The 22,784-nt window shown below is 38.9% G+C and overlaps 1 protein-coding gene across 6 annotated transcripts in view; it reads left to right on the forward strand.

Annotated features, from left to right (window-relative positions):
- Positions 1 to 22,784, forward strand: part of APP (amyloid beta precursor protein) — a 283,764-nt gene that overhangs the window by 32,122 nt on the left and 228,858 nt on the right. The gene's annotated exons all lie outside the window — the stretch shown is intronic.

The following is a 22,784-nucleotide window of genomic DNA, read 5'->3' on the forward strand; positions in this document are numbered from 1 at the left end:
TTGCTGTGTTGCCCAGGCTGGTGTTGAACTCCTGGGCTCAAGTAATCTCCTAAAGTGCTAGAATTATAGGCGTCAGCCACTGTGCCTGGCCTGAGAATGACAGTCTATAGTTTCAGTCCCTTAGTTTAATCCCATATTTTGATCCTATAACATGTACAATATTTGTGTATAGTATATGATCTGCCAACTCTCCAAGAAGATTTTACAACTTATTATGTTAAATTTCAAACATATACATCATCCAGCTTCAAAAATTAACCACATTTTGCTGTTCTTGTTTCAGCACCTCCACCTGCCCCATTTTCTTTTCCGAAGCATTTAAAAATAATTCTCGGGTATCATATCATTTTACTTGTAACTACTTCTGTTCATAGGTTTCTGAAAGGATTTGATGCAGAATGTTATAATTAAACCAGTATACAGAGAGAAAGGCCACTGGATATTAGTACATGTTTTGCTCAGTCCTTTTAAGAGTATATTAAATCACATAGGGATTTTCTGAGTACCCATTAGAACCACAAAAAATACCTGTGAGACCTTTTTCACTGTAGTAGAAGGTGAGTTTCCTAGGGTAGCCCTTTGTTGCTAGAACAAATAGGTATTTTGTTTCATCAGGAAAATCATTGGAACAGCCGTGACTCAGATCCACTAAATGAAGAAACAAAAATAGGATCTGCCTCACCTCCTGATTTTTTTTAAATCTCTAGGATGAGTAACCAGAATATTTTTATGTTGTGCTAAGTAGGTTGGTTGGTTTGTTCGTTGTTTACTCTGACTTATATGATTTGAATTTTAGAAATATATTGCTTTTTCCTTTTTTCTTTAAAATTCTGTCTGGAGTTTCCAAACGAGCGATTGTAGCTCCTAAAACCTTTCCTGGTGTTAGTGTCTTGCTTTCTGTTATTAGCGTCTGTGGCCATTTCTAACTCCCAGTGAGGAAAGAGCTCTCTGGTCTTGTTTCTTTGTTCAATGAAGGAGCAAACCTCCCTCTCCTTGATCCAGCCCCCACTGACTTGTTTTGTAACAACGAAAGTTATCTCGTACTTAAAAGACAACTTGAAATTATAACACACCTGTAACAAAGTAAAGTGTATGGGTTTTTACATAGGTTTAAAAAAAGGGCAGTAACCCTTTTTTTAAAAAAGCAAAATTTAGATGGGATAGAACCCCCATCTACAAAATAGATTTTAAAATCTCAGTTGCTGTCATTGAAATCTTAACCTCCCCTCAAATACTGGCGCACCTCTGAGGAACTTCAAATACTATTTGAAAACTAATGGTCTAAGGAGGGCCGGGCGCAGGGGTCATGCCTGTAACCCCAGCACTTTGGGAGGCCGAGGTGGGCGGATCTCTTGATGCTAGCCTGGGCAACATGGCAAAATGCTATCTCTACTAAAAATCGGAAAAATCAGCTGGGTGTGGTGGTTTATGCCTGTAGTCCCAGCTACTCGGGAGGCAGAGGCGGGAGGATCGCTTGAACCCAGGAGGCATAGGTGCAGTGAGCAGAGATCGCGCCACTGCACGCCAGCGTGGGCGACAGTGAGACCCTGTGTCAAAAAAAAAAAAAAAAAGACGAATGGTCTAAGGAAACTAGTTTGTGGTTTCTCAGCGGGGAATGCCATTCTAGTTTCTACAGATCTGGCAACAGAAGACAGGGACATAAACTGGCTTGCTTTGGAGTCAGGGCCAAGACTTAAATCCAGATTAAAACCCCCCCCCCCTTTTTTTTTTTCTTGTAAGTTGCTCAAAGCTCAGATACAAGGAAGTAATCAGCACACATTTTTATGATAACATTCCTGAAAAGAAAAAGATGAGGTGGACTAAGGTAAATACACTGCTCCTTAAAAATCCATATTTTTAGGTTATTTATGAATCAAATGGGCATGGTTACCAAAGATGAATTATAGAGGTGTAAAACTCCAGTCTTAGACCTCAAATTTCGGTTTTCCTTAGGGAGTAAAACACTTCCATAATCTTACTGAGGACCTAAACAAGCCTGTACATGGTTTAACACTCCCTAGATAGGGCCTGATGGCTCCAGGATACAGTACAATCATGAAATTGCCTATTTCTTTTTAAAAAATCTATTTTGTTGATCGTGTGTGTGTGTGTGTGTGTGTGTGGTATGTTCATTCTTTCAGAGAGGCAGTGGTGTGCAGAATAAGAGGATCACAGATGCGTATATGACAAAACTATTTCTTTTCTTTTTTTTTTTTTTTTTTTTTTGAGACAGAGTCTCGCTCTGTCGCCCAGGCTAGAGTGCAGTGGTGCAATCTTGGCTCACTGCAACCTCTGCCTCCTGGGTTCAAGCAATTTTCCTGTCTCAGCCTCCCGAGTAGCTGGGATTACAAGTGTGCACCATGCCTGGCTAATTTTTGTATTTTTAGTAGACGCAGGGTTTCACCATGTTGATCAGGCTGGTCTTGAACTCCTGACCTTGTGACTCACCCGCCTCAGCTTCCCAGCGGGCTAGGATTACAGGTGTGAGCCACCACGCCCGACTGACAAAACTATTTCTAAAACATAAGTCCAGATATTCCTACCAAGGGCTCTCTGGGGCTTCGTTTTGACTTATATGCAAAACACTCCTAATGTGGTGACGTTGGGGAGATGAAGATCTAGGATGAGAGAGAGAAAGGCAGGTAGAACACATGCCCTTCCAGTAACTTTCCAGCTAGGGCTTGCATTTAACCTCTGATGGAGGCCTCACCATCCAGGCAGATGTACTTACTTAGGAATGAGTTTGAGATAATAAGGCTAAATATGCTGCCTTCTGTATATAGTTTGCATTTGTCCTAATGTATGACTAAGGACATGAACAATGAAAATTTGAGTGACTAAAATAAAAGAGATCTGTGGAATAATGGGATTGAATTTGCACCAAGTCAAGGAGAAAACTCTTCTGTATTTTGTATGTTTTGTCATGGTTCTATGATTACTTGTTAGAAAGTGATATAAAATTCAATGACTTAGTTTGATATGGACTTGGCTATCTTTAAGTTACAGAATCCATACATATAATGTGGCTGTTTTCAACCCCCATACCCTGAGTGGTTGGGGATGTCTTGAATTTCTAAGTGAGAAGGTCTGGTGCTGTTACATAGATAATCATGTTAGCCAGCTTTACCTTCTGATAAGCTCTCAATTTAAGAAAGTACTTCTAATCCTGGCCTTTTCTTTGGCTTGCTATCTTATTATGCACAGAGCATAATGGTAAGAAGGGATAATATCTCTTGCTGTCTATTCCCTAGGAATAGTGTGAGTACAGGGCTCTTTTAAAAACATGAAGAGGTGGGCACTATTGCATAGAGACAGATTTGATGAAATGTTAAAATGTTGGATGATTTTAAATGAAAAGTGGAGTGGTGAAAAGTTTATTTTTAACCTATGTGGATACCTTAGATATTTAGAAACATTGAAGTTTTAAGGAAGAACAAATATCTTGACTCCAAGAAAATGGTCATATGATATTGTGGAATCTATTTGGTCTTCCTGATGTGTATGTTTCCTGACATTTAGCTCCTAAAATCCTTGGAATCTCCAGTGCTAAGAAGGTCTTATATGCTAATGAGATGACTGGGGGCTGGGTAATCTGCCATGTGATTAGAGGGTTAGGACTTTCAGATACCCTCCCCAACCTCCAAGAGCTGAAGTTTGAGTTGATAAACTAATGATCAATGGTCTGAAGTTTGAAGTTGATAAACTAATGATCAATGATACCTACATAATGAAGCTTTCTTAACAACCCTGAAGGACTGCATTCTGGAAACTTCCAGATAGATGAACCGCATGGAGGTTCCTGGAGGGTGGGATGCTAGGAAAGAGCATGGACTCTCCTTGTCTCTTCAACCACACCTGTGCACCTCTTCCATCTGGCTGTTCATCTGTGTGTCCTTTGTAATATCCTTTAAAATAAGTGGGTGAATGTAAGCAAGTATTTCCCTGAGTTCTCTGAAGGTGCTCCAGCAATGAATCAAAACAAAGGAAGGCGTGGTGGGAATGGTAGCCAGTTGGTCAGAAGCACAGGCTACAACCTGGGGCTTGTGATTGACATCTGAAGTTGGGGGAGTTTTGTGGTACTGAGCCCTCAACCTGTGGGATGTGTAATCTCCAAGTACAGTGTCAGAATCCAGTTGAATTAGAGGACACTCAGCTGGCATCCACTGGAGAATCATCTGCAGTATTTCTTGTCATGAGCTTGGGCAACATAGGGAGACCTTATCTCTACAAATATAGCTGGGAGTGGTGGTGTGCACCTGTGGTTCCAGCTGCTCAGGAGGCTGAGGTGGGAGGATCGCTTGAGTCCAGGAAGCAAACATTGCTTCTCCTCCAAATGCTTTACTTTAACATGTTTGGAAACTCCTGAAAGGAATTTCAACATGAGAGAAGTTAATGGGTTATAAAGGACTCAATGCCATTTTGTAAATGTCAGAAATCAAAGTCACAACCAAGTTAAGTTGGAGATTAGGGCCAGGAAGAGAAATGTAATATCTGGTCAACCATATCAAATCTGTATTTTGGTGGAAGAAAATTTTCTTACATTGGTTCTGATTGGTTTGATACGGACAGAGAACTGTTTTCCTTTATTCTAGTATTTTTTGTTGTTGTTGTTGTTGAGATGGAGTCTCACTCTGTTGCCCAGGCTGGAGTGCAGTGGCGCGATCTTGGCTCACTGCAACCTCCGCCCCCAGGTTCAAGCAATTTTCCTGCCTCAGCCTCCCGAGTAGCTGGGATTACAGGCGTGCTCTAATTTTTGTATTTTTAGTGGAGATGGGGTTCCACCATATTGGCCAGGCTGGTCTTGAACTCCTGACCTCGTGATCCACCCACCTCGGCCTCCCAAAGTGCTGGGATTGCAGACGTGAGCCACCGCCTGGCCTATTGTAGTTGTTAATCAGTAAACATAGCCAAAAGATAAGATTGTAGACTGAGTCCATAGTCTAATGATTTGTCTTCCTAGCAATTGTGAATAATTCAAACATTCAAAATTAGTCTGGCATCATACAAACATTAGCCTAGTCCTAAAATGAGGATATTGGCAAGTGTGTTAATAAAAATTGCATATGCAATATTAATAGGTTCCTTGTGTAGGCTGCTGATTACTCAGAAACTGTCAGATGTTTTGTTTTGTTTTGTCTTTGAGAGATGGGGCAGGGTCTTACTCTGCTGGAGTGCAGTGGCATGATGGTGGCTAACTGCAGCCTTGACCTGTCAGGCTCAAGCGATCCTCCCTCCCCAGCCTCCCAAGTAACTGGGACTACAGGCATGCGCCATCATGCCTAGCTAATTTTTGTATCTTTTTTTAGAGACAGGGTTTTTGCCATGTTGCCCAGACTGGTCTCCAACTCCTGAGCTAGAAATCTACCTACCCAGGCCTCACAAAGTGCTGTGATTACAGGCATAAGCCACTGTGCCCAGCGCCCAGATTTTTAATCTTCTCTTTGACATTGAGTTTCAGAAATGAAGTATAAATAGTGAATTTTTAGTGTAGAATATGATGCACCAGGAAGATCACTTATCCATTTATTCATTTTCCTTAGACCATGTCAACCCGATTCTTAATTTATTTTGACCCTTGAGGTCTTTGCACCAACAACTAGAATTTAACAGGCACTAAAGTAGGGTTCTGTTGTGATGGTGTTTTTAGAAGTGATTTTAATACTCAAAATACTATAGTCTGTAACATAATTTATTGATTTTTTTAATTTTTGCAAACTAAGTTGAAGTAATCAAGTGTTTATATATTCTTTGGATGAGGCCATCTGTCAAAGAATTCTAGGCTTAATGGAGATATATGTATGTTGTGAATACTAAACAGATATCCAGGTAATAAAGCAGAAATCATATGCTGTATAATGGAAATGTAAAGTTCTGAATTAGTTCACGAGTAGGAGAGAAACTTTTTTTAGATGTAGAGAACTACAATTAATTTCTTAAAGACTGCCTATTTTACATCTTGAATATTAAAAGTCGAATTCAGTGCATTGGGACCTTGTTCTTTTTGTAGATTTTGATTTGAATGAACTTCAGTTTGCTGAAATGTCTAATGGGCACAAAGTACAGATTTAATTATAAGGTTGAGCTAAAGTCAGAATTCAAGCATATGGCATATATAATATCAATTTAATCTTTCCCCGTTAAATTTAGTTATTTTTAGTGAGTCCCAAACACCATATTTGAGGCATAACTTTTTTCTTTTTTTTTTTTTTTTTGAGATGGAGTCTTGCTCTGTTGCCCAGGCTGGAGTACAGTGGGGTGATCTTGGCTCACTGCAAGCTCCACCTCCCGGGTTCCCGCCATTCTTCTGCCTCAGCCTCCCGAGTAGCTGGGACTACAGGCGCCTGCCACCTCGCCCGGCTAATTTTTTGTGTGTGTTTTTAGTAGAGATGGGGTTTCACCATGTTAGCCAGGATGGTCTCCATCTCGTGACCTTGTGATCCACCCGCCTCTGCCTCCCAAAGTGCTGGGTTTACGGGCATGAGCCACCGTGCCTGGGCCCTCAGGTTTTTTCTTTTTTAAAGAGGCAGAGTCTTACTATGTTGCCCAGGCTGGAGTGCAGTGGCTATTCACAGGCTCGATCATAGCAAATTACAGCCTTGAACTCCCGGCCTCAGTGAGTGTAACTTCTCACCATGCCGTAGTACTTTTATCTTAAATTGTTTATTTTTTTGTTTATGCTTTTTTAACTGCCTCTGTTTACAAAATTGACCCTGTATCTAGTGACAGCTAGATTGTATCACATTTGTCATCTAAAGATTCTATGGGCAACTTATGTTTAGTTGTTTAATATGGTAAGTTTATTGTTGTTTTTCCTTATTTAAGAAAACAGGATCTGGATGAAAAGAAAAAATCTTAATTTAACTATCACGATTCCAATAGGAAGTAGACAGACATTCATCTGTATACATTAGGTGTCAAAGTAGAGTTTTGTGGTTTTTCATTTTGAAGATTTGAGATTTAAGACTTGGCTATCTTTCAGTCATATTGTGCTATAGATAACATATTATATAATGTTTTTCACTGATGAGAACAATTGGTTGGATCTCTCAGATGACTTGAATTAGGTATTAGCTCAAGTCAGTGGTCAATAAATTTGTCTTTACAGTTCAGAAGAACTTGTTATGACTGGATGTTTCTCTCAAGTATTGCCGTATTGCTCATTTTGGCTACCAATGCTTAAATTATACTTAGTATAGTAGAAATTTTCTTATTTCCCTTATTAAGCATGCCTCCATTACACTGTTGTTGTCTCTAACAGGAGTTTAATAATCTTTGTTTTGGCTTAGTAAAAAGCGCCAACAAATATGAGAGTGACTGGCTGAGTGTACTGCTCTGTGCTCAGTTATCTTAAAGGAAAAACGTTTATAGGATCACTGTGAACTATAAGATGGTTACATTTTGCTGGAAAACCTTGGTGCTGCTTTGGTAAATAATGAAGTATTTTGTTTTATGGGCCTTTTCACTACTTCATTGACAACATATATATTTTTTAATTTTATTTTATTTTATTTTTTTTAAGATGGCGTTTCGCTCTTGTTGCCCAGGCTGGAGCGCAGTGGCGCGATCTCAACCTCTGTTTCCCAGGTTCAAGCGATTCTCCTGTTTCAGCCTTCTGAGGAGCTGGGGTTACAGGCATGCACCACCACGCCCGGCTAATTTTGTATTTTTAGTAGAGACAGGGTTTCTCCATGTTGGTCAGGCTAGTCTTGAACTCCCGACATCAGGTGTTCCACCTGCCTTGGCCTCCCAAAGTGCTGGGATTACAGGCAGGAGCCACCGCGTCTGGCCAACAACATACGTTTATATTACCCAGTAATAGGCATAGTCTAAGGAAGATAATAGAATTTATTCTTAGTAGTGAACTCTGGCTTTTTAAGCAAATTTTTTTTTCTTTGTTCTTTTCTGTGGTAGTGAGGAAGGAAGGAAGGGAAGGCTACTACTAAAAATACAAATTGCTAAATAGAAGTCAAGTCTCTGTTTGGGTGTTGAGGCTCACGTATGGTACTGTCCAGACTTGACACATTTAGAAACAGGAATTTGCCCTTAGCATAAGCTTAGCCGAATGGTTGAGTCATTTCTAGGTATTTTAACATTATACAATGCCTTAGGAAGTGTCGTGAATATCTAAAACTTGTTTTCTTGAGGATTTTATTAGTTTCTTAAAACATGGAGAGGAACTCGATTCTCAGTACTGGTACCTAAAATTCAAAGACATCAGTTGTGAGTTGCTGTGCTCCTCAGCTCTAAGCCGCAGTTGTTGTGGTCACGCATGTCCCCTTCTGGAGAGAGGCCTTGCTGTTTTCTGCAGAGCTTCTCTTGTGCCTGGAAGTCAATGTTTCACCACTTCAGAGAAACACTATAGAAGCTTGGTGATCTTCAAACAAGAATTTAAAACAAGGAAGTTTCCTTTCACAGATATCTTAAAACTTGGAGCTAAATAAAGCATGTGAATAACTGTGAGAGCCTAATTATAGCCATTTTTAAAAAAGCAGTGCACCTTTCGTTGTATCTTAAACACCGGAGAACGGTATTGTGTGTCCAGTTTTGTTGGTAAATGTAACCTTCGTGTGAATGACCATCTATTCCTTTCTTTTTGGAAGGTTAGCCAGTCAGCTGTTGTGTGATGTTCAACATTTTATATAATGACATTTTGCACAAGGTTTCAATGTAACATCTGAGGATACATTATTTAAGAAATAGTGCAGTTCTCTGGGTTTTGTATTAATCATATTAATTACCTGTTGCTTTTATCACCATGTCACCCTAGTATCACAAGGCATGTGTAATACTATTTTGTAAAGATTTTCTAAAGACCTTCCCTTTATAGAAAGGAAAATTGTATTCAGAAATTGGGCTGAACTCTCTTTCACTTGTGTGAAAAATGGTAAAATTAGAAGTAATTTGTTTTTTATTGTGAAATCAGTGTAGGAACCTGTGCTCATATCATGGAAACAAAAGCACTAATATTTTTCTCCCCTCGGGTGTGAGCTTTGCTTCAGATATCCACGTCTTCTACTTTTTCTGTTCTTAGTTCTTATTCACTTACTGTCTTTATTTCGTATCACTTTATTGAATTTCACAGATGCAATTTAGGAATCCAGGGATGTGATCAAGTTTGTGCATCTGCTTGTCATTGGCCATCTCACATTTATATCGCTAAATGAAAATTTAACTTACTTTGGAACAAACCACCATGATTTAGTTCACCTGTGTGGTTTAAACGACATAAGACCTGGATTTTTTTTTTTTTTTTTTTTTTTTTTTTTTGAAGTGGAGTCTCACTCTGTCACCTAGGCTGGAATACAGTGGTGTGATCTCGACTCACTGCAACCTCTGCAACTGCCTCCTGGGTTCAAGCAGTTCTCTGCTTCAGCCTCCTGAGTAGCTGGGATTACAGGCACCTGCCACCACGCCTGGCTAATTTTTGTATTTTTAGTAGAGACGGGGTTTCACCATCTTGGCCGGGCTGGTCTTGAACTCCTAACCTCATGATCCACCCGCCTCAGCCTCCCAAAGTGCTGGGATTATAGGCGTCAGCCACAGTGCCTGGCCAAGACCCGGAATTTTCCACTGCACATGGTGCCCGGCCAAGACCTGGAATTTTACACTGCCTTGGGACTTTATAAAATTCTTGACTTGTACTTTTTTGGCATGTTCTGAATGCTCATGATCTACTTCTGAAATATTTTAGGCCTTTGGAAACACCCCTTCATTCTAATCCTCTCTTTTCTTGCTCTGAATTCTACATGTCATGTAATTATTTTGCCTAGATCCAAATCTGATGTGTTATTATAATCATCATTTCTGCAGGAGCTTGGCAACACTCCTGCTTTTGTTCTCTTTGAGGCTTCTTTTGGTTTTATTTTGTTTCACTGAGAATGATCTGGTTAAGTTTTGCTTGATCATCCATTTCAGATCTCTTAGTACGTTTTTCAACTTCAGTTCCAAGTATGTTAAATGTGTTACAATGGAAGGGTCCCACCGTCAAATACATTTTGGGAAACCTCGGTTTTAAAAAAGTTAAACTGATTTCATTTTTATGGGATTTTTTTCAAAAGCCTCCCGTATGCATCTTGAATGATCCCATTTCCCATATGTGTTTTATGACAGAATTCTTCCCCCTCCCAGGTAATAACTCTTGACATTTTCTGAAAACTGTTTTTGAGAACACTGAATTAGGTGTGAAATGAGGCATTTATTCATACTTAGTAACGAATGTCTTAAACATCATTGGGCTATTTTGAGTATACATTGCTAGTGGTATATTTAATAACTTAGTGGTATAAGCATGCAATAAAAAATTTCTTACACATAAGAAGTTCTGTGTAGACACAAATTTAATACTGTGGCTGACGAAATGAACCAAAAATTTTATTATCTTGAAATTTGCTTCTTAGCGGTATTTAGAATCATTGTGATTCACAGATGGTAAATTGTCAGAGTGGACTTCATGGACCTTATATCAGACATTTTGAAAAGAGCTAAAATTGCCATTAAACTGCATGAATTAAAATCTCTTAGATAGTTTAAAAATACTGTGTAGACGTGGTGAGTCAGATCTGCCACACTGAGCGTGTAGCTGGGGGTGAGGACACACGTGCTGCAGTGTCGTTACCAGTTTGTCTCTTTTAGAGACAATTTGGCAGGCGGACGCCTTGCAGATAAACAAGGAAAGATTGTCTATTTCAAGTGGCATAAGACATTCTTTAAACCAATGTGTCATATCTGGTTATATAGTCAGCATTTTCTTTAGTGCTGAAAATCCTCTCTCAGGATTCCTGAATAAATAGCAGATATCTTTGTAGGGATAGCTCGCAGGAGATTTCAAATGCTGTGTATTCATCCGTTCAGTCTCCCCAGATGTCTTACGAACGTGCTCATATTCATTTTCTTTTCTTTTCCCTCTTCCTGCTAAATACAAGTTGAGGCAATATGATTAGGTCTTAAAGTGCTTATTCTCCCTTTTATGTATATTATTGCATTTTAATCCTCATAATATCCTGTGAGGTGGGATGTTACTATGTCCATTTGACAGATAAGAAACTCAAGAGATAAAGTTATCGGCTTCCTCCAAACAGCCGGTAAATACTAAATACAGAATTGACTTTTGCCTTTTGATTCCAAAGACCATATTGGTACTTTCATGTGTGGGTCCCTTCAGCCAGTTCCTACAGTGACCCTGACCCAGCTACGAGTCCCCTGAGGTCTCTAGAGATATAGACAGTGATGGATTAGACCCTGTTCATAGTTGGAGATACAAGACATAGAGAAGTTTCCAGCAATAATTTTTTTAGTTATATATTTTCATAGGGCTTTTGATTTATGTAACCTATTCATATATATTTGTTATTCCAGTAGAGTTAATGCATTATTCAAAGAGATTCCAGTTTTTAGCCTTTTCTCCATTTGTCTAAGTTGTTCATTATGAAATGATTGGCTAGAATTAGAAAGTCTTTACCTATGGAGCGATTCTGACTGGCTTCCTTGGTCTTAGAACCCTAGTTATGAGTGCATTGTCTTGCTTCTGCTGAGCTTTGCCCAGAAATAGTCACCACCTCATTTTTTTAAAATGAAAGCTGGATAATCAACCCTCAAGATTTCTTAATTAAAAGATTACTGTTACCGATTGACCCACAGGGAGTTAATACAATAAAATTATTTTTGATCGTTCTGTATGAAATAATTATGGGCCAATCTTCTGTAATCTTTAGTTGAAGGAGTTATCTTACTTAATGTTAATAACTTTTGATACACCAGCTACCTTTTAAAAATTAACGTAGTTTTTTTTTTTTTCTTTTTTTTTGCTTCTGTGGAAGGCAGGCTGTATTTTATAGGATTTATAGTTTACATAGTTATTGTTTTACGTCAGTTGGATTAATTATGTTTTGGGTAGAAACTCTGGTTCAACCAATATTTGAATGCCAGTTTTGTTCTGTGAACAAATAGAAATACAGAAATCAGTAACACATGACTCCAGAGATCAGTAACACATGACTCTTTCCCCCTAAGTAAAAACTGAGGTTGGAGTTTTCAACCTAGGCATTATTGACATTTTGGGCCAAATAATTCTTTATGTTGGGTGGAGGGGGCGCAGGCAGGGGAGGCCGCCTGTGCATTGTAGGATGTTTAGTAACATTCCTGGCTTCTACCTACTAGATAGATGCCAGTAGCACCACCCAAGTCGTGACAATCATCTTTGCCAAGAACTTTGAGCCTCTACCTAGAAACAGTTCGTAGGGCTCGAAAAGCAAGGTGGCCTAGGACCCATGTAGTTAGCAAGCTTTCCTTGGTGGAGAACCACTGCATAGCTGAACAACATGGGTGAGGCTAGTGTCAGGGTAAAGGAACTCTTGACTGAAGATTGGCCATGCACAGAAAACAAAGTGAGCGCATAAGGATCTTTGGGGATTTACCTTCATTAGGCTACTGTTGGTTAGCGTTAGGTGTACACCAACATTATTGCCTCTTTAGAAACAGCCATGCATGTAACATTTTAGCAAATCTGAAAAGACACTTCTATTCTAATTACCTAAAATTCTTATTACCTAGAATTACATGCTATGAACAACAGCAGTGAAGTCACAAGCCAGAATCTGTGTGATGTTATCTATTTTGTGATCACAGTTGTGTTCTTCTCTTAGTTTATTTGAACGAGTTTGTGAAAAAAGTTTTTGTGCTTATGTAAATACTCTTTGCTTAGATTTTTTTGGTAGAATGTAAATCTTTCCCACACAATGCTATACCCCTCCTGCCCAAGGGCAAGAAACAGATTGTACAGCTTGTTATTTCTGTGTTTTAGGGCTTATTCCTCTGTAGACATGTCAAAAAGACATCCATGGGGGGTCAGGAATGCATTAGCAATTCAAGCTGATAATCTGCATGGTGAGAGTCCAGATAATTTTTTCCCCAGGTCACACAGGCAGCTCTGCACAGATCTGTTAAACATCTGCTGGTTTTGAAAATTAAAATAAGTTCCCATCACTCAAGGCAATGAAATGTAGATGAATTGCTCTGCCAGATTGACTCTTAGAACTCCTGATGTGATGTGGGGCTAGACAGAGTGGGCTGTTTGCTAATAAATCAGGGAAGGAGTGATTGTTTTTCTTCTTTTTCTCTCCCACCCCCTTTAGGACAAACTCACATTCTCTAGCCTGGTGCACTCTAATAATGCCTGTTGTCTTTGGCCGTGAAAGCACTCCAGACTCACCCCCCAAACACTGCACCCAATGTGCTCATCCTTGAAATTTACAAGCCTTAGAATCTTTCCCACCTCCACTCCTGTTTTCTGCCTCCCTGCCATGCCTAGTGCTGTTGCTCCTGGTGCTTCCAGTCAGACCTTAGTCTTAGCTGTGCAGTACCTTTAGGAGCCCTCAAAAATGTTTAATTTCTTTTAAAATCAGAAGGAAAGATAAAGGACATGACAATAATCATGAATATACAATAACGAATCCAACTTGACTTAGAATTGTCTTTATACCAACAGAGCCCTAAAATATAGCTTTTCATGTTTTCTTAAGAGAGAAAGGGACCCACGAAAGTTGTCCTGGGCCCCCGCATCCTCCTCATACACAGGTGGGATGTTGCTCTTGCTTGCTTTGGAATGTGACAGCAGCTCCCAGTGACTTCACACATTTATTACAAATTCAAGGTCATTCGCACGCTAGCCCTGTGCTACCTTTCATGCCTCCTGTCCCCACACTCAGCCTGGACACGTTTTCTTCCCTGGTCTTTGGTCTGCCTTCCTTCTTCTCTTAAGTCAAACCAGTCACTCTTTCCTGAGAGCTTTTTGATACACCCTTGCCAGATCTCTGCATTAACACTCCAGCACCTTTGGTTAGCCAGCTTGGCCTTATTTGTGTCTCCACCATTAGATTTTCTGTCCATCAAGGTCAGGAATGTTTTTGGGTTACCACACTGTCCCCAACTTTGAATATATTCACTGCCTGGAAAATGTTTATCTGAATACAAGGCATCAAGCCAGAACTTGCCCAAAACTTAACCTAGGACTCAAACAACTGTGAAATCTTATCTGTGTAGAGTGGGAAGGGCATGTGTTTGATAACCATCAGCATTTGCTGTTTTGCTTAGCCATCAACAGTCCGTTTCTATCTCTTCCTCATAGTATTTTCAGGTGTATTTTTATACACCAGGCGTTCACTCCGGGTGTTAGGTTACGCTGAACTCTCTGACAATCAGTTCTGTGCTACTGAAGGCTTTTAGTTGCAGGATTAACAAAAAAAAATAGTTGATTGAACATTCGAAGTCTCGCTGCTCATACTGTTTGTGTAATTCTCGGAGTCTAGTTAATCTGATTTGTAAAGTGTTGCCTGCATTATGGAGGAATTCAGGAATGTGTTATCAAAGAATCAGGAAATTAACATTGAAATTTATTGAGCAACATAGCTAATAGGTTGTCTTGCTTTTTAAGCCTTCTTGTTTTCTAAGAGGAGCCTGAGGTCTGTGGACAAGTTGAACTGTAACTGGTATTTAGGAATTGGTAAAGACAGAGGTGTGGATGCTGTATTTTCTTTAATCTGTTAGGAAATTACTCTGCTGGTGCCACAAGAAAAAAATTCACAGATATCTAAGTTGGAATTTATTTTGTATTGTTCCACGCCTTTGTCAATAATTACGTTTTCTGCCTTCTAGTTTATTACTGTTATTGTTTTTCACGCCAGGTGTTTCTTACTTGTTGACCTAAGTATTTATTGAATGCTTATATGTGGGAGTGAGAGAGTGAGGCTAATGCTAAAGAGTAGGGAGTAAGCCCTAGACAGTGAAGTAACTTTTGTCTTGTTTGCACATTAAAAAAAAAAAAAAAAAGATTAGAAATCCTTGCTCTATATACTAGAAATATTTGATGTTCTCTTCTCTTCTAACAGAGAAAACTTAGATGAATACTTACAGGCTCTACTGTCAACTAACCGCACCCTCCTAATATTGGCATCTGCATATTTACCATTGTCAATATCAGATTGCCTCCAGTGTTGTGTCACTGAAACTGACGTTACCATTACATCCAAGCTAAGACTGCAGTGTGACATTGTGGCTCCTGGTCTTCTGTTCTTTCGGCAACAATCTTTTATAAATATAGTCAAGAACATAGAAATAGAGTCTTCACTGTTACCTTCCCTTCAGAATTATTTTCTCCTAGTATTGTGGTTCCTGATAGCCTTTATTCCTATAGAAATGGCAATTTGAAAAATTCCTTTTGTGAATCTGAGGGCTCTACAAAGGAAAGCTTCTTTGATAGTGCCTTGGTGTAAGTTATTTAAGAAGGACAATCTACCCATGCTTATCAAGCAAATAGCCTGAAATTTGGACCTGGAGTATTCTTTAGTGTTCCAAGTCTGCAGGAAAAGAAATAATCTTGGCTTAAACTAAGTAAGTTAACAGAATACAATTTGAACAATGAACAAGAATGCTGTTCGAAAATTATCTTGGGTTCTTTATGTCAAGTTAATGTTCTCACTGAATTTCTATTATGTTTGTAAAGCAGTTTTCTCCTAGACCAAAAGTCCTAGTAATAAAACCACAACAGTATGAGAGTTATAAGCACACAGCAAAGGCTGATGAGTAAATGTTATGACACTTTGAAAGGAAATAACCAAATGATATAATGTAAATATCCTTTGTGCTTATCAAAAATATGTCACTTCATGTTCTGTTCCTGCAATATTTCTGTAACTATGCTAAAAATAGAAAGGTAAAGGTCTAAGATTGTAAATTCTTTGATGCCCTTTCCTTAAAAGTAGGGAATTCTTATCTTGGATTCCTATGTAATATACTTACTTATAATCTCACTTGTTCCGACTGCAAGTGGCCTCTTACTATCTTTACATCCATGTGAATGTGTGTGCTTTGATGTGTACCTATGAGAGATAAGAACAAAAGCAAATGTTAAATATCTGAATTCCTGTTTCAGTGAGCTTTCATGGAGTAAATTCTTTTGTCTACTTGCCTGTGACCTCTTCTAATATGACTTGCATTAATGACCTTTAAGAAATCTTTTAATAAAATAAAAGTGTTTATTAAAATCTTTCAATAAAAAATTTTTATTAAAATCTTCTTCATACGTGTTGCTTGAAAAGAATCTACTCATGGCAAGGACCAGTTAGTACCATTTTATGAAATCACAAGCTCATGGGCTTGTGATAAAACATACAATTACCTTAAATTTGGCATTGGTAATGGCAGGCAGACTCACTTGAAAAATGCTCTGAACTGCTCTGCCTCATGCTGGTGGGAAGTCAGATGGAAATGACTTTCTAGAGAGTTTAGCTGGCCTCCGAGCTTAATGGGTATTCACTCTCCTTATCCTCCAATAGCTGCTCTGAGATTTTAATGCACATTGAAGGACAATATGATAACCTGGAAAATTAGCATTTTGGTAAGGGTCTTTAACTTCATTAGTATTTTCATACCACTTTGGTACTAGAAATTGTAAGATATTAAAGGGTATGGATAATGTGGAATGTATGTCCCAGACCCAGAAATGTGTACTGACTCCTCACTGTAGCCCAGAACCGAAAATCCCGCTAATTGCCTCTCCCCATCCTAGCCTGAATTGCCTCTCCACGTATATTGGTTTTACAATGGCCTGCAAAGCCTGAAAGCTGGTAGAAACTGTATAGGAAAATAGGGTTGGGATAAATTTCTGGGCTGACAAAAGGATAGAGGAATATGCTTCTTTTTCCCCTTGCCCTAGTATATCAGCCACTCTAAGATGCAGATGTATGAGTATGGCTCTACTGGGCAAGTTCTAGTTAAGTGGCAGACCCACTACCTCTTCTGGAAGCTTGTTTTCCTTTATATTCCCACCTGCAGCTTTTCAAAGACTTAATCTCTTCTCTAATGATCTCTTGGTGCTCTGTTTTGTCCGTGCTCCATGTTCCGAGTGGGTCAACATTGCAGTAGGTCAATGAGAAGAAACGGGAAAAATGTAAGAACCAGAAACCTGTTAAGGTTGCACTTACTTGTGCATTAAGCATGTTGGTGTAAGTCTTAAACTCTAGAAAACTCACTGTTGTGCTGTGAAGTACCACCGATAAAGTAAAAGTTCACTTTAACGCTGTATCCTTATTTAGTGATGAATATGATGTTGTGTAAAAGATGAGGATCTGTGTATACCCACTAGGTGGTGAGTGAGGTAACATGAATAACATGGCAATATCCTAACTGTTATGAGGAGTGACCCCCGGGAATATAATTGCAATTAAACTTGCAGATTATGTGGGGATACTCTTTCAGGGCAATAAAATAAATTATATCTAGGGCTCATAACTCTTACACATACTTGGCTAGGTCTATGCAGCAAAGCCCAGGTGATACTGAGGCTTTAACTTTGGGATTTGTTTGGTGCTGACTCTGCCACAGGGTGAAATGTGATATGATCTCAGTGCGAGTGTCACGTGATCAGTCTGCTTGACCCAACATGCCAGAATTCCATTTCTCACCCCACTCTCTCCTCTGCATACATACCTACCTTCCAGAGAGGGCTAGGTGGGAGCTACGTGTGGCAAGAGCCCTCATTGCTTTTGTTACACAGATTTCAACACATATGGCTTGATGGAGTGTGATTGCAGTAGCATGAGTGTTTGGTGATGAAATTTGCATGTCCTTTGCTGGGAGAAGTATAATTATAAGATTTTTGTACTCACATAGCCACATGTGAGGTATGAGCAGGAACGTGGTCTATTTAATGGCATTGGATTGCTCTCAGATTTGAAATATTTCCTTTTAGAAATACATTAAGTGTAAACAAAATACATTTAATTTTTTTTAAAAAAACCATGCCTTTGTACAAATTGTTTATCATTTACAGAGGTCTAAAAAAAATAGGAGAAAAGTTAAGAAGCCCACAAAATCAATCAGATCTAAAGATTGCAAAGATTGTTTACCATCTCCTTAAAAGCTTCAGTGCATGTGTTCACAATATCGTTCTGTTTGCCTCTGCTCAGATTCTTACTTTCCAGTTCTAGGACAACCCAAAGATCATAAGCCATGACTGATCCTACCTCATATAGTACATTAAATATAAAATATTTGTGGCCAGGCATGGTGACCAGTTCCTGTAATTCCAGCACTTTAGGACACCAAGGCAGGAGGAACACTTGAGGCCAGGAAGCTGAGACCAGCCTGGGCAACATACTGAGACCTTGTCTCTACAAAAAAAATTAGCCAGGTATGGTGATACAAGCCTGTACTCATAGCTGCTCAGGATCGCTTGAGCCCAGGAGTTTGAGGCTGCAGTGAGCTGTGATCACCACTGCACTCCAGTCGGGGCAATGGTATGAGATCCTGTCTCTTAAAAAAAATACAAAATGTTTATGAAGTTTCTGGCTAGGTATGTGCTAATCTATGCCAATTGAAGTAATTGAAGTCTTGATTTTCCATGAGCTTATAAAGAAACCTGAGAGGAGATGGCAGGTATGCAGTAAGATTAATAAAGGACAAATGTGTAATATGTTGTCATGTACATAACTTGTTATTGTATTGTATATTTTATACTGGTTTATTTCAGGCATGTTAAGGGCAGTGCTGTTCAACAGAAATATAATGCAAGCCACTTACAGAATTTAAAATTTTCTAGCAGTCATATTTTAAAAAGTAATTGGCATTAATTTTAGTCATGTATTTTATTTAACCCAATTACAATCATAGCATGTAGTCCCTATAAAAAATTTTTACAGATTTTTTATATCACAATTTTTGTACTATAAAATATTTATGGTCAAGCATGGTAACTGATGCCTGTAATGCCAGCACTTTAGGAGGCCAAGACAGGGGGAAGTGCTTGAAATCCAATGTATATTTTACACTTAAAATGTATCTGAATTGGAACAATAAATCTTCATCAAAAAATTTATTTTAAGTTCAGAAAATTTATAGTTAGAAAGTAGATTCACTTACCTGAGTTCTGGACATGCTTCAGTGTTTAATAATGGGATGATGTAACAGATTTTAAGTGTACATTTATATTAAGTATAAATAAATAACATGAAAAGCTTCTCCGTCTCACTAGCCTTGTTCCAAGTGCTCATACACCACAGGTGGCCAGTGCTTTTGCCCTGTTAGATAGTATAGTTTTAAGATATTCAATGGTATACGGTTGACCCTTGAACAGTAATGGATTGGAGTGCTAACCCCTGTGCAGTCAAAAATCCATGTATAACTTTTGACTCTCCCCCAATTTAACTATTATTAGTCTATTGTTGGCCAGAAGCCTTACTGATAACATAAACAATTAATACATATTTTGTATATGTGTAATATACTTATTTTTTTCTCTAGCTTTATTAGAATAGTTATTAAAGAAAAGCATAAGGAAGGGAAAATAGGCAATTCCTTAAGTGGAAGCAGACCAGCCTAAGGGTCTTCCTCCTCCTCCTCTTCATGTTGGATAGGCTGAGGAGGAAGAGGAGGGGCTGGTCCTGCTGTCGAAGAGGTGGCAGAGGTGGAAGAGATGGAAGCAGGAGAGTCAGGCCCGCCTGCTGTAACTTCTGTTGAAAAAGATCTGTGTATAAGTGGACTTGGTCCGTGCAGTTCAAACCTGTGTTGTTCAAGGGTTAATGCAGTATAACCACATAACAGAACTGCACTTGTACCCCTTAAATTAATATATATGTATAAAAAGAACTGTGTAAGGGAGGAGAGTTTCCAAGAACAGCAGCAGAAGGGAGTGAAGGTGCTTGTGGGTGTAGGGCAATAAGGCCTATAAGGCTACAATCGAAAAGTCTAGAGGTAAGCCCCTGAGCACAAGGGATTCAGCAAAAACAGTCAAATCAAATGCCACATGTTAATCATAGTATGATGACTTTAGAGCATGACTAAAAGCATCATAGCGTATGACTTTAGATCACCAGTGCTTTACATGCTATGTGGGGCAGGAATCCAGGTTTCAAGCAGGGAGGTGCCCAGCTATGAGGGTTTCCCACAGATTTTAAGTACAAGGTTCCACTGCTTAAAAACCGTGGAAAAGTGCGAATCTCTGACTTTCTACCAACTTTGATAATCTCTTCTGAAATGCTGCTGGTTGATTGTCCATCTAATTTAAGTGGCTTGTTGATGAGGTGCTCATCATCTTACGATGTTTCTTCCCAACCCCAAATATTTCTCCATCACTGTTGTTCATTTCATTGGGTACTTTCTTGTGATTTTCCTTCAGATGTCTTCTGCCCTCAGTTTTTTCGGATGAGCTAGTTCTGTTTTCTTCAAATTCTCCTGATAAAAGTTTCTTTCCCTCCAAGTTTATTTTTATTTTTATTTTACTATTATTATTATTATTATTGAGATGGAGTTTCACTCTGTCATCCAGGTTGGAGTACAGTGGCATGATCTCGTCTCACTGCAACCTCCGCCTCTCGGGTTCAAGAGATTCTCTTGCGTACTCCTCCTGAGTAGCTGGGACTGTGAGCATGTGCTACCACACCTGGCTAATTGTTTTGTATTTTTGGTAGAGAAGGGGTTTCACCATGTTGGTCAGGCTGGCCGTGAACTCCTGACCTCAAATGATCTGCCCGCCTCAGCCTCCCAAAATGCTGGGATTACAGACGTGAGCCACCACAGTGCCAACCCTATTTTTATTTTTATTTTTATTTTTTTACTGTTTATCTGAAAATGTGATTGCATCCTTCTAGATTTTATTTGATGCAGCAAGATTTCCTGTGGTCATCTGGGGCTGTATTGGTGAAGCTTACGAGTGTAGTAGCTGTTTTTTCATCTTCTTCTCTTTCCTGTCATCTAATACTTCAAATAATTATTTAACGCAATAAATAGGATCTTGCATATACTTTAAAAAAGGCAACTTGAAAAAGTTTCTGCCTTCTGAAATAATCTATGCCTTGATTCTATCACTTAGTATTTTAGTTATTCCTATCAAATACATGACTGTGTTAATTTCTGTTGCCACAAAAATGCAGCAAAGCCACAAACCCACTCCAAAATTTAGTGGGTTAGAACAATAACCATTTATTATAGCCCACAAGCTCAGGTTCAGCTGATCTTGGCTTAGCTTGGCTACATTTGATAGAAAACAGTGGAAAATTAGAATTGAATATATGTAGAATATCTCTTGTACCAAAAATGAAGAGGAATAATAGGTTTTGATTATTCTTTGTCATATTCTGTGCTGGGTGCTAATCTGTCCTAGCTGTCAGAACCAGTAGAAGTCATACTGGAAAATCATTTATTTGTTACTATCCAATTTCTTTCAGTGAATGCCGTTCAAACCGCTATCTCTGAGGAGCCCAGTTACCAAGTCCTCCGCCTTGTTAGCAACATGGACTTAAACGCACTAATTCTAGAATGAGATTTTAGCAAAGCACCAGCATTTGAGATTTGTGCAGACTGAGCTCTTAAACCATGTGTGTGTGTGTGTGCGCGCACGCGCGTGCGCGTGCATGTGTTTATTCTAGCACTACCACTACATACCATACAAGTAGCTGTATAGCAGGTATATATACAGATGTATATGTATATAGGTAGGTATATGTCAACTGTTGAAAAACTAGTAAATACAGACTAAATAATATAAGGGCTGAAAAACATTAATAGTTGGAACATTGGGAGATTTGGACTCCTAGTTTGCAGATGCAGTTGGCTGCATTTGATTTAAGGAAAGAACTGACTTTGGAGAAATTTGTGTTTGCATTTCAGGAGAGATTTCTTAAAGAGGAAACTACCAAAGATTAGTAGATATTAACATCTAGTGATTTAAATTTGAGAAATGCAAATTAGACCTTTAAGCTGTGGGTTTGCTTCCCATTTTACTTGCTCTAAAAGTATTTTTTTTTAAAGCCAGTAACAAAGACATGCAAAATAGCACTGCCATGGGGGAAAAAATTACTTGAAAATAATATTCAAGATTGAAAAATAAAAAAGCTTGAGATCTAGTACCAGGAATGCCAGCTGGCTTGTTATGGCAAAAAGCAAGCATGTGCTTTGGAATAACGCTCTTGATTAGACTCTAGGCGGGTTTTGAGCCCTTCTGATTATCTGACTAGATATGGAAGTGACTTATCTTGGTTTTTCTGCGTCAAATGAGATAATGAGTAAAGACCTTAGTAGATGTTGGATTTTTGCCTGTTAATAACCCTCTTTCTATCTCCATGTTCACAAGGTCAAGGCTGTTAAGATATGGCAATATTGAGAGAGTCAGAATAGGATAAAGATCTCAAATACTGTATATATATATGTTTATTTTATTTTATTTTTTTTTCCCTGTGGTGACTGTTTGAGACATGTCAGTAAAACTTTAAAGACAAGCCAGGCTTTGTGACTCATGCCTATAATCCCAGCACTTTGGGAGGCTGAGGCGGGCAGATCACTTGAGGTCAGGAGTGGCACCATGGCAAAAATGCATCTCTTCTAAAAAATACAAAAATTAGCCGGGCGTAGTGGTGTATGCCTGTAGTCCCAGCTACTCAAGGGGCTGAGGCACAAGAATCACTTGAACCTGGGAGGCAGAGGTTGCAGTGAGCCGAGATCACCCCACTACACTCCAGCCTGGGCAACTGAGCGAAACTGTCTCAGAAAACAAAACAAAACAAAAGACACACAGAAAAACCGGAAAGACAGAATGAAAGAGACGAACTGTTTTTACATCAAGGTGACCTTGAGAAGAATTAGTCTTACCAATGCAAGAGTACAACATTAGACACAAGTATACATGGTATAGTATGTGTATGGTTTCATATGTTTGTGTCTATGTATATCTATGAAGTTAAAAGAAAACATTTACCTTTTAGGACTAAATGGACATTGACTAGATTGTAAACTGTTTT

This window comes from Chlorocebus sabaeus, chromosome 2 (assembly GCF_047675955.1).
Source record: "Chlorocebus sabaeus isolate Y175 chromosome 2, mChlSab1.0.hap1, whole genome shotgun sequence".
In the NCBI taxonomy this organism is placed as follows: domain Eukaryota; kingdom Metazoa; phylum Chordata; class Mammalia; order Primates; family Cercopithecidae; genus Chlorocebus; species Chlorocebus sabaeus.